Genomic DNA, 16,550 nt, shown 5'->3' with positions numbered 1-16,550 from the left:
CTCACAATAACGGTAGAGAGCAAGGAGGAGCAAGTCACGCCTTATACAGATGGTAGCAGGCAGAGAGAGAGCTTGTGTAGGCAAACTCTTGTTTTTAAGGCCATCAGATCTCGTGAGACTCATTCACTATCACAAGAACAATACAGGAAAGACCTGCCAGATAATTCAATCATCACCTCCCACCAGGTTCCTCCCACAGCATGTGGGAATTGTGGAAGTTACAATTCAAGATGAGATTTGGGTGCGGACACAGCAAAACCATATCAGTGGGAAAGGTACCTTGGACTATTACAAGTCCCCTTTGTCTTTGATTAAGTACTACAATCATAAATCTTTTTAAGTCCCCCTTCTGATGCATAGAAATACACAGTTGTCTCTTAGTAACCACAGGGGATTTATTCCAGGACCCCCATGAATACCAAAATCCAGGTGCTCAAGTCCCTTATATAAAGAAGTGTAATATTTGCACATAACCTCTGCACATCCTTCCATACATTTTAAATCATCTCTAGATTACTTATACAGTCCCCCAAAATCTTAACTCATTTCAGCATTAACTTCAAAGTCCAAATCCAAAGTCTCATCTGACACAAGGCAGGTCTTTTCCACCTATGTGCCTAAAAAACCTGTACAATGGGGTTACAGGCATTGGGTAAGTATTCCCATTCCAAACGGGAGAAACTGGACAAAACAAAGGGGACAGAGGCCCTATGCAAGTACAAAACCTGACTGGGCAGTCATTAAATCTTAAAGCTCCAAAATCTCCTTTGACTCTATGTCTCACATCCAGGGAATGCTGATGCAAGGGATGGACTCCCATAGCTTTGTGCAGCTTCACCCCTGTGGCTCTGCAGGGTTCAGCTCCCTCAGCTGCTTTCATGGGCTGGCATTGAGTGCCTGTGACTTTTGAAGGTGTACAGTGCAAGCTGTTGTTGGATCTACCATTCTGGGGTCTAGAGGACAGTGACCCTCTTCTCACAGCTCCGCTAGGCAGTGACCCAGTTGGAACTCTGAATGGGGGCTGAATCCCATATTTCCCTTCCTCACTGCCCTAGCAGAGGTTCTCTATGAGGGCTCTGCCCCTGAGCAGACTTCTGCCTGGACATCCAGGCATTTCCATACATACTCTGAAATCTATGCAGGCGTTTCCAAAGCTCAACTCTTGTCTTCTGCACACCTGCAGAACCAGCATCATGTGGAAGCCATTAAGGCTCAGGGCTTGCATACTCAGAAGCAATGGCACAAGCTGTACCTTAACCCATTTTAGTCACAGCTAGAGCTGCTGGGATACAGAGCACCAAATCCAAAAGCTACACAGAGCAGCAAGGCCCTGGACCTGGCCAATGAAGCTATATTTTCTTCTTAGGCTTATGGGCCAGTGATGGAAGGGCTTGTCTCTCTTATATAACCTGGAGACATTTTCCCCATTGTCTTGGCTATTAACACTTGGCTCCTTGTTACTTATGCAAATTTCTGTAGCAAGCTGAAATTCCTCCCCAGAAAATGGATTTCTCTTTTCCACCACATGGTCAGGCTGCAAATTCTCCAAACATTTATGCTCTGTTTCCCTTTTAAACATAGGTTCCAATTTCAAACCATCTATTTGTGAACACATATAATTGAATGCTTTTGGAATAAGCCAGGTCACCTCTTGAATGCATTGCTGCTTAGAAATTTGCTCTGCCAGATACCCAAAATCATCTCTCTCAAGTTGATAGTTCCACAGATCTCCAGGGTAGGGGCAAAATGCCACCAGTCTCTTTGCTAAAGCATAGCAAGAGTGACCTTTGCTCCAGTTCCCAATAAGTTCCTCATCTCCATCTGAGACTACCTCAACCCGGACTTCGTTGTCCATATCACTATCAACATTCTGATCAAAGCCATTCAACAAGTCTCTAGGAAGTTCCAAAATTTCCGGCATCTTCCTGTCTTCTTCTAAGCCCTCCTAGCTGTTTCAACTGTTACCCAGTTCCAAAGTCGCTTCCACATTTTCAGGTTATCTTTATAGCAGTGTCCCATGCCCAATACCAATTCTCTGTATTAGTCCATTTTCACACTGCTATAAAGATACTACCTGAGACTGGGTAATTTGTAAACAAAGGAGGTTTATTGACTCACAATTCGACATGGCTGGAGAGACCTCGGGAAACTTACAATCATGGTGGAAGGTGAAGGGGAAACAAGGCACATGTTACATAGCTGCAGGATTTGCGGGGAGAGCGTCAGACACTTATTAAAGAACCAGATCTCATGATAACCTGCTATCAAGAGAAAAGCAAGGGAGAAATCTTACCCCATGATCCAATCACCTCCCACCAGGCCCCTCCTTCAACATGTGGGGATTGCAATTTGAGATGAGATTTGAGTGGGGACACCAAGCCAAGCCATATCAGCATGCTAGAGCTAACTTCATACTAGTTTGTGAGAGATGATTGTATGCATCTATTGACAAATTTGTTTTCAGTGTCCTCTTGGAACCTTAAATTTGAACATAAGAGGAAAATGATACATTGAAGATGATATATGGAAGGCAAAGGACAGAATCAGAAAGAGAAAGAGACTAGATTATTAATATCTTTGAGTCATTAAGTTAAATCAAACTTGAAACCTGCTCTATATCTGGACCTTCATCTAGTTACAGAAACAATGACAAAAAATTCCACTTCATTATTTGAGTTGGATTTCCTATCTTAAACTAAATACATCTCAACTGATAAATATCTTTTTGGGGAAAACATTAAAGATCTGCTCAGCTTTTTTGATAATTCCAGACCATTATCTGCCGTGTGCAACTTGTCCTACTAATTGGCTATGCCAGGATAATAATTTTATTCTAGTTCACAGCGTTTACTGGAAACATTAGTTATACTTATAAAATGATGGAATGGAAGCTGTCCCCCAAAAAGACATAGTTATTTAGTATTGGAAAGTAGTATAGCATTGGTGTGCCATGGACACTTTAACATATTTTTTTCATTCTTGGTGCAACTATTTTAATACTGTCAAACAAAAGGATAAATAAGGTGCACTACTTCACAAAAGTACTGAATCTTCCCTGGTGAGGAGAAATACAGAGCTTGGCCTTGTCACAGCTTTATGGTAGGCGCCTATGAAAACAATACGTGTCAATTCCATTTTATAAACGACAACATGATTAGTGATTTTCACTGCTATTCATCTGCCAAGAAAAAGTGAACAGGCTTTTAAGTCTCTTCCAAGTCAAGTCAAGTGGAAGAATTTCTTCCTAGGAAGTTCAATAAAACAAAATTAAATTCTGGAAAAAAATTAAAAATACATTAGCTAATGAATAAAACCTAAGCATTTGGGCTACTCTCAAAGCTATATGCATAATGCATGAAAGTAAAAGGATATATTGTGGCAGGTTGAAAATGCCCTCCCTCTCTGATATGGTTTGACTCTGTGTCCCCACCTAAATCTCATGTCGAATTGTAATCCCTAATGTGGGGGAAGAGACCTGGTAGGGGGTAACTGAATCATAGGGGAGGACTTGTGATATTCTTGTGATAGTGAGTGGGTTCTCATGAGATCTGGTTGTTTGAAAGTGTGTAGCACTTCCCACTTCACTCTCTCTCTCTCCTGCTCTACCATGTGAGGATGGTGCTGGCTTCCCCTTTGCCTTCCACCATGATTGTAAGTTCCCTGAGGCCTCCCCAGCCATGCCTACTGTACAGCCTGTGGATCTGTGGGTCAATTAAACCTCTTTTCTTTATAAACTACCCAATCTCAGGTAGTTCTTTATAGCAATGTGAGAACGAACTAATACACTCTCTCAAAAGATATCTGTGTCCTCATCCCTGGAACTTGTGGATGCTGCCTTATTATTGTGGGCTATTTGGGTGACCCCTAAGTGACATCACAGGTGTTCTTCCAAGTATACGCAGAGGGAGATTTCAGCCAGGGAGGAGGAGAAAGTGATGTGAAGATGGAGCAGAAAACGATTTGAAGATGCTACACTGCCAATCATGAATATGGATGAAGAGGCATGAACAAAGACAAGCGAAACATGCAGCTCTAGACACCGGTAAGGGCCCTGACAACACCTCAATTTCAGCCCAGTGAAACGGACTGTGGACATCTGACCTTCTAAACTGAAAGAGAATAAATGGGTGTTGTCTTTAGCTAGAACTAGAAACCACATTAAGTCTGTGGTACAACATCCACAGGAAATTAATACACATATAAAAGCAAAAGTTTTAAATAACCTTTTTATGAAAGCGTTCTTTCACCACAATTTACAGAACGTTACTCTTTAGGACCCCATCAAACGACTTGTACCTTACCAAAAAGAGGTCACTAACCCCACGACTGGACAAAAACACAAATCACTCATTCACAACAAATTTGGACTTGGTAATTTTTCTTGTTTCAAAATTAGAATATCAGTGAGTAATCTATTATAGAGGAGAATGTTTGGGATCTGTTGTTCTAAATGCCTAAAAATATTTCTTCATATAATTGCAATATTTGCTGCAACTGAATTTTGGGCAGTAACGGGTCAGAAGCAATGGTTTCCCCAAAGCTGTCATTCTGCATATTCATCCCTGACCTGTGGTACTTAACAGTTAAATATAAAAACTCAATTTTAGAGTGTTTTTAATTTTTACTTTTAAAGCACATTGTTAAACATCTAAATCATACCATAACTTACTTGCTTAATTTTCAAAGTCTGTGGTATGGTTATAATTCTTAAATGACTGAATTCTGAACATTAGGAGTGGAGTTTTTCCATGTCTATTTTTGCAGTTGAATGACACCTTTGGTTATATTTTACAAAGATAGTGGAAAACTCTGATTTCTGACTCCCAAGAAACAAAATAAAAGATACAGGTCACTCCCAATTCCATAGCGGACCAGTTTAGGTCCCACTCTGATACACTCTACTAACACTTCATAATTCTCTTTGACAACATTTGCCAAAATTGCAACTAATAAGCAATTGTGTAATTCCTTCTACAATGTCTTCCTCCCTCAACTAGAATGAGTCCCAGAAGAAGAGGGTATAGCATGTAGTTATCTTACTTACCTTCTATTTCCAGTGCCTAACATTGCCTACCTCACAATAAATATCTGTTATGTGAATCGATTCAACAAATATTTCATATTGTTTCTGCTTATTGAGTTCACTACACTATGTATCTATTAATATTATGTCTGATATTAATTACTACGTAAATAATGAGAAATCTGTATTGTATGTTATATGTCCCAGAATATGCAAATCTTAATAATACATTATTTAAAACACTTTATTTTTACTCCTTGAGTATTACAGGAGGAATAAAGTCAGAAATATTGAGACCAGGTATTAAAGACATTATCAGCAAAACATTATATGACAGAGATTACAGCATCAGCATGTAGCTCTGTGAATATTAAGTTAACAATACAAGTACCAGATGCTGGTTTTTTGTTCAAAGAACTTACAACCTTATTTAATCATAATAAATGAGAATGGTATGGCATTTTCTTCCTATATATTAATAGAAGAATTTATTTTATCTGCCTTTAAGATACATAAAGTAAGCTCCCAAAGTAATATATTTTCGAATTGTTATAGTCAAACTCTGAAAATAACAATACATGTTCTATCAATACTCCATAGAGTAGATGATACATAAGGATACTGTGGGAGAAACACAGAGAAATTACATTTCTGACACAAAGACGAAAATTACTCAAGCTGATACAAGACTTAATATAAGGTTAACACAATGAGGGAGTGGTTCAGCCAATCAGCCATAGGGGCACTGCCCACCCCAGGTCAATAAGCAGTGTCTCTTGGAATAGTCAGTGAAGACATCAAAGGGAAAAATGGCTTCAGCTGCAATTTGAATGATGGCTGGAAATGAGATAAGCATAAAGGAAATTCCAAGCCAGAGAGATGACATGAACCAAACTGCAGAAATAAGAAAAGATACCAAGCATATTGAAGATAATGAATGGACCTATCGGATCATAAATCTTAGTTATGCTGTGCAGCAGGACCTATTAAGATAATAACTTCTACACTGTTCTAGATGCTAACAGCATTTTTCTTTTTTGCCTTTCCTTCATTGCTGGCCTTGAAGAAGAGACCCACTCATGCTACTGAGGGATGAGGCTGGAATTGCTCCACAACCAGGAAAAACAGATACAATTGCACAAGCTCCGTTAAAAAGCCAAATTCTACAAGAGAAGTAAAGCTTATGAGTTTTTAATTGGTTTTCAATTGGTAATCAATTTGGTGACAACTGACATCATTACAATGTTGACATTTCTAATCAATAAGTGTTGTATATTCCTCTATGCACTTAGATCTCATTAAAAGTTTTGTATTTTTCCCCTTAGCTGACTCACTAAAATTTTCTTTGATTTACTCATAGCCTTTTATGCTATTTCAAATGGTATCTTTTAAACTTTTTCCTTTTTTTCTATTTCTGCATATTGTTATTGATTGACTTTTGTTATTTTATTATTGATTTTTATATGTTAAGTATACAGCAAACTTGCTAATCTCTCATTAACTTTAGTATTTGGTAATTTAGTAACTAGTACATTCTTTTGACTCTTGTAACTAACTACTCAACCATATTCTCTGTAAATCACAATTTCTAGTCTTCTCTTGTAAGACCTATAAACATGTTTGGTTTGATTTGCTTTGGTTTTTGCCCCATTGTGCCACTTAGAATGCCAAGAAAATACTGAATGAAACTAGTAGTGACTGTGGTAAAATTTCTTTCTTTCTCCCAATATAATCCTCATTCACCATCATGTCATATTTTTAATAGTTGTTTTGATGGTAGCTAGTTAGTTTGTTCAAATATAGACTCCCTTTTTTAGATACAGGAACTTCAATTTTTTCTGTTTGTGAGATTTTTTATTATTATTATTGTACTTTAAGTTCTAGGGTACATGTGCATAACGTGCAGGTTTGTTACATATGTATACTTGTGCTATGTTGGTGTGCTGCACCCATCAACTCATCAGCACCCATCAACTCGTCATTTACATCAGGTATAACCCTCAATGCATCCCTCCCTTCTTCCGCCTCCCCATAATAGGCCCCTGTGTGTGATATTCCCTTTCCTGAGTCCAGGTGATCTCATTGTTCAGTTCCCACCTATGAGTGAGAACATGTGGTGTTTGGTTTTCTGTTCTTGCAATAGTTTGCTGAGAATGATGGTTTCCAGCTGCATCCATGTCCCTACAAAGGACACAAACTCATCCTTTTTTATTGCTGCATAGTATTCCGTGGTGTATATGTGCCACATTTTCTTAACCCAGTCTGTCACTGATGGACATTTGAGTTGATTCCAAGTCTTTGCTATTGTGAATAGTGCCGCGATGAACATCCGTGTGCATGTGTCTTCATAGCAGCATGATTTATAATCCTTTGGGTATATACCCAGTAATGGGATGGCTGGGTCATATGGTACTTCTAGTTCTAGATCCTTGAGGAATCACCATACTGTTTTCCATAATGGTTGAACTAGTTTACGATCGCACTAACACTGTAAAATTGTTCCTATTTCTCTACATCCTCTCCAGCACCTGTTGTTTCCTGACTTTTTAATGATTGCCATTCTAACTGGTGTGAGATGGCATCTCATTGTGGTTTTGATTTGCATTTCTCTGATGGCCAGTGATGACGAGCATTTTTTCATGTGTCTGTAGGCTGTATGCATGTCTTCTTTTGAGAAATGTCTGTTCATATCCTTTGCCCACTTTTTGATGGGGTTGTTTTCTTCTTGTAAATTTGAGTTCTTTGTAGGTTCTGGATATTAGCCCTTTGTCAGATGAGTAGATTGCAAAAATTTTCTCCCATTCTGTAGGTTGCCTGTTCACTCTGATGGTAGTTTCTTTTGCTGTGCAGAAGCTCTTTAGTTTAATTAGATCCCATTTGTCAATTTTGGATTCTGTTGTTGTTGCTTTTGGTGTTTTACACATGAAGTCCTTGTCCACACCTATGTCCTGAACGGTATTACCTAGGTTTTCTTCTAGGGTTTTTATGGTATTAGGTCTAACATTTAAGTCTCTAATCCATCTTGAATTAATTTTCATATAAGGAGTAAGGAAAGGATCCTGTTTCAGCTTTCTACTTATGGCTAGCCAATTTTCCCAGCACCATTTATTAAATAGGGAATCCTTTCCCCATTTCTTGTTTTTCTCAGGTTTGTCAAAGATCAGATGGCTATAGATGTGTGGTATTATTTCTGAGGACTCTGTTCTGTTCCATTGGTCTATATCTCTGTTTTGGTACCAGTACCATGCTGTTTTGGTTACTGTAGCCTTGTAGTATAGTTTGAAGTCAGGTAGCGTGATGCCTCCAGCTTTGTTCTTTTGACTTAGGATTATCTTGGCAATGCGGGCTCTTTTTTGGTTCCATATGAACTTTAAAGCAGTTTTTTCCAATTCTGTGAAGAAACGCATTGGTAGCTTGATGGGGATGGCATTGAATCTATAAATTACCTTGGGCAGTATGGCCATTTTCACAATATTGATTCTTCCTATCCATGAACATGGTATGTTCTTCCACTTGTTTGTGTCCCCTTTTATTTCACTGAGCAGTGGTTTGTAGTTCTCCTTGAAGAGGTCCTTTACATCCCTTGTAAGATGGATTCCTAGGTATTTTATTCTCTTTGAAGCAATTGTGAATGGAAATTCATTCATGATTTGGCTCTCTGTTTGTCTGTTACTGGTGTATAAGAATGCTTGTGATTTTTGCACATTAATTTTGTATCCTGAGACTTTGCTGAAGTTGCTTATCAGCTTAAGGAGATTTTGGGCTGAGATGATGGGGTTTTCTAACTATACAATCATGTCATCTGCAAACAGGGACAATTTGACTTCTTCTTTTCCTAACTGAATACCCTTGATTTCTTTCTCTTGCCTGGTTGCCCTAGCCAGAACTTCCAACACTATGGTGAATAGGAGTGGTGAGAGAGGGCATCCCTGTCTTGTGCCAGTTTTCAAAGGGAATGCTTCCAGTTTTTGCCCATTCAGTATGATATTGGCTGTGGGTTTGTCATAAATAGCTCTTATTATTTTGAGATACATTCCATCATTATCGAATTTATTCAGAGTTTTTAGCATGAAGGGCTGTAGAATTTTGTCAAAGGCCTTTTCTGCATCTATTGAGATAATCATGTGGTTTTTGTCTTTGGTTTTGTTTATATGCTGGATTATGTTTATTAATTTGCATATGTTGAACCAGCCTTGCATCCCAGGGATGAAGCCCACTTGATCATGGTGGATAAGCTTTTTGATGTGCTGTTGGATTTGGTTTGCCAGTATTTTATTGAGGATTTTTACATCGATGTTCATCAGGGATATTGGTCTAAAATTCTCTTTTTTTGTTGTGTCTCTGCCAGGCTTTGGTATCAGGATGATGTTGGCCTCATAAAATGAGTTAGGGAGGATTCCCTCTTTTTCTATTGATTGGAATAGTTTCAGAAGGAATGGTACCAGCTCCTCCTTGTACCTCTGGTAGAATTCAGCTGTGAATCCATCTGGTCCTGGACTTTTTTTGGTTGGTAGGCTATTAATTATTGCCTCAATTTCAGAGCCTGCTATTGGTCTATTCAGGGATTCAACTTCTTCCTGGTTTAGTCTTGGGAGAGTGTAAGTGTCCAGGAAATTATCCATTTCTTCTAGGTTTTCTAGTTTATTTGTATAGAGGTGTTTATAGTATTCTCTGATGGTAGTTTGTATTTCAGTGGGGTCAGTGGTGATATCCCCTTTATCATTTTTTATTGCATCTATTTGATTCTTCTTTTTTCTTCTTTATTAGTCTTGCTAGCGGTCTGTCAATTTTGTTGATCTTTTCAAAGAACCAGCTCCTGGATTCATTGATTTTTTTGGAGGGTTTTTTGTGTCTCTATCTCCTTCAGTTCTGCTCTGATCTTAGTTATTTCTTGCCTTCTGCTAGCTTTAGAATATGTTTGCTCTTGCTTCTCTAGTTCTTTTAATTGTGATGTTAGAGTGTCAATTTTAGATCTTTCCAGCTTTCTCTTGTGGGCATTTAGTGCTAAAAATTTCCCTCTACACACTGCTTTAAATGTGTCCCAGAGATTCTGGTATGTTGTATCTTTGTTCTCATTGGTTTCAAAGAACATCTTTATTTCTGCCTTCATTTTGGTATGCACCCAGTAGTCATTCAGGAGCAGGTAGTTCAGTTTCCATGTAGTTGAGTGGTTTTGATAGAGTTTCTTAGTCCTGAGTTCTAGTTTGATTGCACTGTGGTCTGAGAGACAGTTTGTTATAATTTCTATTCTTGTACATTTGCTGAGGAGTGCTTTACCTCCAATTATGTGGTCAATTTTGGAATAAGTGCAATGTGGTGCTGAGAAGAATGTATATTCTGTTGATTTGGGGGTAGAGAGTTCTGTAGATGTCTATTAGGTCCGCTTGGTGCAGAGCTGAGTTCAATTCCTGGATATCCTTGTTAACTTTCTGTCTCGTTGATCTGTCTAATGTTGACAGTGGGGTGTTGAAGTCTCCCATTATTATTGTATGGGAGTCTAAGTCTCTTTGTAAGTCTCTAAGGACTTGCTTTATGAATATGGGTGGTCCTGTGTTGGGTGCATATATATTTAGGATAGTTAGCTCTTCCCGTTTAATCGATCCCTTTACCATTATCTAATGGCCTTATTTGTCTCTTTTGATCTTTGATGGTTTAAAGTCTGTTTTATCAGAGACTAGGATTGCAACCCCTGCTTTTTTTTTTGTTCTCCATTTGCTTGGTAAATCTTCCTCCATCCCTTTATTTTGAGCCTATGTGTGTCTCTGCATGTGAGATGGGTCTCCTGAATACAGCAAACTGATGGGTCTTGACTCTTTATCCAGTTTGCCAGTCTGTGTCTTTTAATTGGAGCATTTAGTCCATTTACATTTAAGGTTAATATTGTTATGTGTGAACTTGATCCTGTCATTATGATATTAACTGGTTATTTTGCTCGTTAGTTGATGCAGTTTCTTCCTAGCCTAAATGGTCTTTACATTTTGGCATGTTTTTGCAATGGCTGGTACTGGTTGTTCCTTTCCATGTTGAGTGTTTCCTTCAGGGTCTCTTGTAAAGCAGGCCTGGTGGTGACAAAATCTCTAAGCATTTGCTTATCTGTAAAGGATTTTATTTCTCCTTCACTTATGAAACTTAGTTTGGCTGAATATGAAATTCTGGGTTGAAAATTCTTTTCTTTAAGATTGTTGAATATTGGCCCCCACTCTCTTCTGGCTTGTAGAGTTTCTGCCGAGAGATCTGCTGTTAGTCTGATGGGCTTCCCTTTGTGGGTAACCCGACCTTTCTCTCTGGCTGCCCTTAACAGTTTTTCCTTCATTTCAACTTTGGTGAATCTGACAATTATGTGTCTTGGAGTTGCTCTTCTCAAGGAGTATCTTTGTGGCATTCTCTGTATTTCCTGAATTTGAATGTTGGCCTGCCTTACTAGGTTGGGGAAGTTCTCCTGGATGATATCCTGAAGAGTGTTTTCCAACTTGGTTCCATTTTCCCCCTCACTTTCAGGCACCCCAATCAGACGTAGATTTGGTCTTTTCACATAATCCCATACTTCTTGAAGGCTTTGTTCCTTTCTTTTTCTTCTTTTTTCTCTTGGTTTCTCCTCTCACTTCATTTCATTCATTATCCTCAATCGCTGATACTCTTTCTTCCAGTTGATCGAGTCGGTTACTGAAGCTTGTGCATTTGTCACGTATTTCTCGTGTCATGGTTTTCATCTCTTTCATTTCGTTTATGACCTTCTCTGCATTAATTACTCTAGCTATCAATTCTTCCACTTTTTTTTCAAGATTTTTAGTTTCTTTGCACTGGGTATGTAATTCCTCCTTTAGCTCTGAGAAGTTTGATGGACTGAAGCCTTCTTCTCTCAAGTCATCAAAGTCATTCTCCATCCAGCTTTGATCCATTGTTGGTGATGAGCTGCGTTCCTTTGGAGGTGGAGATGCGCCCTTATTTTTTGAATTTCCAGTTTTTCCGCCCTGCTTTTTCCCCATCTTTGTGGTTTTACCTGCCTTTGGTCTTTGATGATGGTAACGTACTGATGGGGTTTTGGTGTGGGTGTCCTTCCTGTTTGTTAGTTTTCCTTCTAACAGTCAGGACCCTCAGCTGTAGGTCTGTTGGAGATTGCTTGAGGTCCACTCCAGACCCTGTTTGCCTGGGTATCAGCAGCAGAGGCTGCAGAAGATAGAATATTGCTGAACAGTGAGTGTACCTGTCTGATTCTTGCTTTGGAAGCTTCGTCTCAGGGGTGTACCCTGCCGTGTGAGGTGTGGGGTGTCGGTCTGCCCCTAGTGGGGGATGTCTCCCAGTTAGGCTACTCAGGGGTCAGGGACCCACTTGAGCAGGCAGTCTGTCCGTTCTCAGATCTCAACCTCCGTGTTGGGAGATCCACTGCTCTCTTCAAAGCTGTCAGACAGCGTCATTTGCGTCTGCAGAGGTTTCTGCTCCTTTTTGTTTGTTTGTTTAGCTGTGCCCTGTCCCCATAGGTGGAGTCTACAGAGACAGGTAGGCCTCCTTGAGCTGCTGTGGGCTCCACCCAGTTCAAGCTTTACAGCAGCTTTGTTTACCTACTTAAGCCTCAGCAATGGCGGGCGCCCCTCTTCCAGCCTTGCTGCTGCCTTGCAGTTAGATCACAGACTGCTGTGCTAGCAATGAGGGAGGCTCCGTGGGCGTGGGACCCTCCTGACCAGGTGTGGGATATAATCTCCTTGTGTGCCGTTTGCTAAGACCCTTGGTAAAGTGCAGTATTGAGGTGGGAGTTACCCAATTTTCCAGGTGTTGTGTGTCTCAGTTCCCTGGCTAGGAAAAGGGATTCCCTTCCCCCTTGCACTTCCCAGGTGAGGCGATGCCTTGCCCTGCTTCAGCTCTCACTGGTCGGGCTGCAGCAACTGACCAGCACCGATTGTCCAGCACTCCCTAGTGAGATGAACCCAGTACCTCAGTTGAAAATGCAGAAATCACCCATCTTCTGTGTCGCTCGTGCTGGGAGCTGGAGACTGGAGCTGTTCCTATTTGGCCATCTTGCTCTGCCAAGATGGTCATATGATTATTTTTCTCCTTTATCCTGTCACAAAATCTATTCATTTTAACCCATTCTATGCCTGAGTTTGCAATTTTTTTAATTTTTGCAACCAGACCTTGGCAATGACCTTGAGCAGTAGGATATAAATAACTGTCACATGCTTAATGTTCCAATAATGGAACACTAGGCATAAATGGGTTTAAACTGATATATCAACTATGTTTTCATGACCTAGAGACACCTTTGACTCAGGCTCTGTTTGCTAATATTTTATAAATATTTTTAACCTATGTTCATAAGTTAGATTGAACTGTAATTTGTATTTGCTCATATTATCATTTTGGTGTATGTTCTCAAGGTTGTGCTAGCCTGATAAAATGAGCTGGAGTTTGTAGCTCCTTTTTCAACTCTTTAGAAGATCTTGTATAATTTTGCAATTACTTCTTCATTGAGTGTTAAATAGAACTGCCCAGAAGAGTCACTGGGCCTGAAATATTTTTTCAATAATGGATTTAGTCAATTTGCCTTAATGATTAGAGAACCCTTGTGATATTCTATTGCATATTAAGTCAGTTTTAATAATCTTAATTTTTCCAAGAATTTTCCCATGTCATGTAAATTTTCTAGCTTTTGCCACCAGTTTGCTTCCTAATTTTTAAATTTTGCTGGTCATTAGTGATTTTCTATTTATTATATCTTCTAATAATCTACTATAGGATTTTATTATAACCCTGCTGTTGGTTATGTGTATCTTCTCTTCTATTGTCTTGATCAGAATCCCTATGGGTTTACCATTTTTTTCTTGAAAAAGCCATTTTGCCTTTGTTGAGTCTCTCCATTGCATGTTTGTATCCTATTTCATTAATTCGTGCTGTCATTTTTATTATCATCTACTTTCTACTTTCTTTGGGTTTATTTTGTTACTATTTTCTAATTTCTTATAAAGGATATGTAGCTTGCTAATTGTTAGGGTTCTTAATATAAGAATATAAGGATATAAATTTTCTTCAAAGTGCTGATTTAGACATGTCATGTGATTTTATATAAAGTATATATATTATAGATCAGCTTAACCTATTATCTAATTTCCATTATTATTTTAATATATTTAAAAGTATATTTCTAAATTTCAAAACATATGGTAACTTTAAATTTATATCTTTGCCATTGATTTGTAGTATTTTTGTACTGTGAAAAGGGAATAAATTTTATATGATTACAATCTTCGGTATTATTTGTGTATTCCTTTTTCCCCAAGTACCTGTTAATTTTAATATATGTTCCACATATTTTAAAAAGAATGCATAAAGTGAAATGAAAATATGACATCAAGATATGTGGTATGTAGTGAAAGCAGTGCTTAGAGAGCAATTTATCTTTAATGAATATATTAGAAAAGACTTTAAATTAATAATCTAAATTCCCACCTTCGAAAACTGCAAAAAAAAAAAGAACAAATGAAGTCCAAATAAACTAGGAGAAAAGAAAATTTTAAAACAATTTAATTAAATAAACTAAATAAATTGAATTGAAAATAAAAAATCAACAGAGAAAATCAACAAAACCAAACCTGGTTCTTTGAAAAGATTGATAAAACCAGTATGTTGGCCGAGATGGGCAGATCACGAGGTCAGGAGTTGGAGACCAGCCTGGCCAATATGGAAAAACCCCATCTCTTCTAAAAATACAAAAATTAGCCAGACGTGATGGTGGGCGCCTGTATTCCCAGCTACTCAGGAGGCTGAGGCAGAAGAATCGCTTGAACTCAGTAGGCAGAGGTTGCAGTGAGCCGAGATCACACCACTGCACTCCAGCCTGGATGACAGAGAGAGACTCCCTCTCAATAAAACAAAAACAAAAACAAGCAAATAAAATAATAACAAAACCTGTAAGTCTTTAGCCAGGCTAACTAAGGAGAAAAGAGAAGGCACAAATTACCAATATCGGAAACGAAAAAGGAGACACCATCACAGGTCCCATGGACATAAAGGGGCCAGGCGCGGTGGCTCATGCCTGTAATCCCAGCACTTTGGGAGTCTGAGGCGGGTGGATCATGAGGTCAGGAGATCGAGACCATCCTGGCCAACACGGTGAAACCCCATCTCTACTAAAAATAAAAAAAATTAGCCAGGCATGGTGGCGGGCACCTGTAGTCCCAGCTACTTGGGAGGCTGAGGCAGGAGAATAACATGAACCTGGGAGGTGGAGCTTGCAGTGAGCCAAGATCGTGCCACTGGACTCTAGCCTACATGACAGAGCAAGACTCCGTCTCAAAAAAAACGTCATAAAGGAATACTATTAACTCTAGGCCAAAATTGAGAACGAATGGACAATCGAGATGAAATGGACCAATTTCTTAAGACATAATCTACCAAAATTTATACCACAAGAAATACACAATCTGAATAGGCTTATATTTTATATTATGTATCTACATATTAAAGAATTTCAATCAATAACTAAGAAGCTTCCAAAACTGAAAGTGCCAGGCCCAAATGTGTTTACTGGTGAATCCTGTCAAACATTTAAGAAATTGTAACGATTCTATGCAATTTTTTTCAGAAGATAGAAGCAGAGAACACATCCTAACTCCTAACTCATTCTATGAGGCTAGCATTATCCTAAGATCAAAACCAAACAAAGACATCACAAGAAAAGAATACTGCATACCAATATCTCTCATGAACATAGGTGTAAAACTTCTCAATGAAATATTAGCAAATCTAATCCAATTGTAAAAAAGAATCATATACCATGACCAAGTGGGATTTATTCCAGGGATTTTATCATCCCAAGGCTAGTTAAACATTTGAAGATCAATTAATGTAATTATCACTTCAGCAGGTTAAAGAGCAAAATCCACATGATCATATTGACAGATGCAGAAAAAGCATTTGAAAAAATCCAATGCAGATTCATAATAAAAACTCTCAGCAAACAAGGAATAGAGGAGAACTTCCTCAACTTGTTAGAATATCTACAAAAAAGTACAACTAACATACTAGTGAGAAACTAGATGCTATCCCTTTAAAATCAGAATCAAGGCAAGGATGTCTCCTTTCACCATTCCTGTTTAACCTCGTACTGTAAGTCCTGACCAATGCAATAAGACAAGAAGAGTAAATAAAAGGTATACAGATTGGAAAGGAAGAAATAAAATGTCTTTGTTCACAAATGACATAATCATCTATGTAGAAAATCCAAAAGAATTGACAAAAACAATCTTCTGGAAGCACTAAGCAATTATAGCAAGGTTGCAGGATATTAGGTTAATTTACAGAACCAATCATTTTCCTATATACCAACAAGGAACAATAAGAATTTGACATTAAAAACACACTGTCATTTATATTAGCACTCACCAAAATGAGATATTTAGATTTAAATCTGGCAAAGTATGAACAAAATTTGTACAAGAAAAGCGACCAAATCCTGATTAAATAACTCAGATAATTAAATAAGTGAAGATAAATTTCACATTCATGGATAGGAAGAGTCAATATTGTAAAGATG

This window comes from Papio anubis, chromosome 10 (assembly GCF_008728515.1).
Source record: "Papio anubis isolate 15944 chromosome 10, Panubis1.0, whole genome shotgun sequence".
NCBI lineage: Eukaryota > Metazoa > Chordata > Mammalia > Primates > Cercopithecidae > Papio > Papio anubis.
This window is presented reverse-complemented; position numbering follows the sequence as displayed.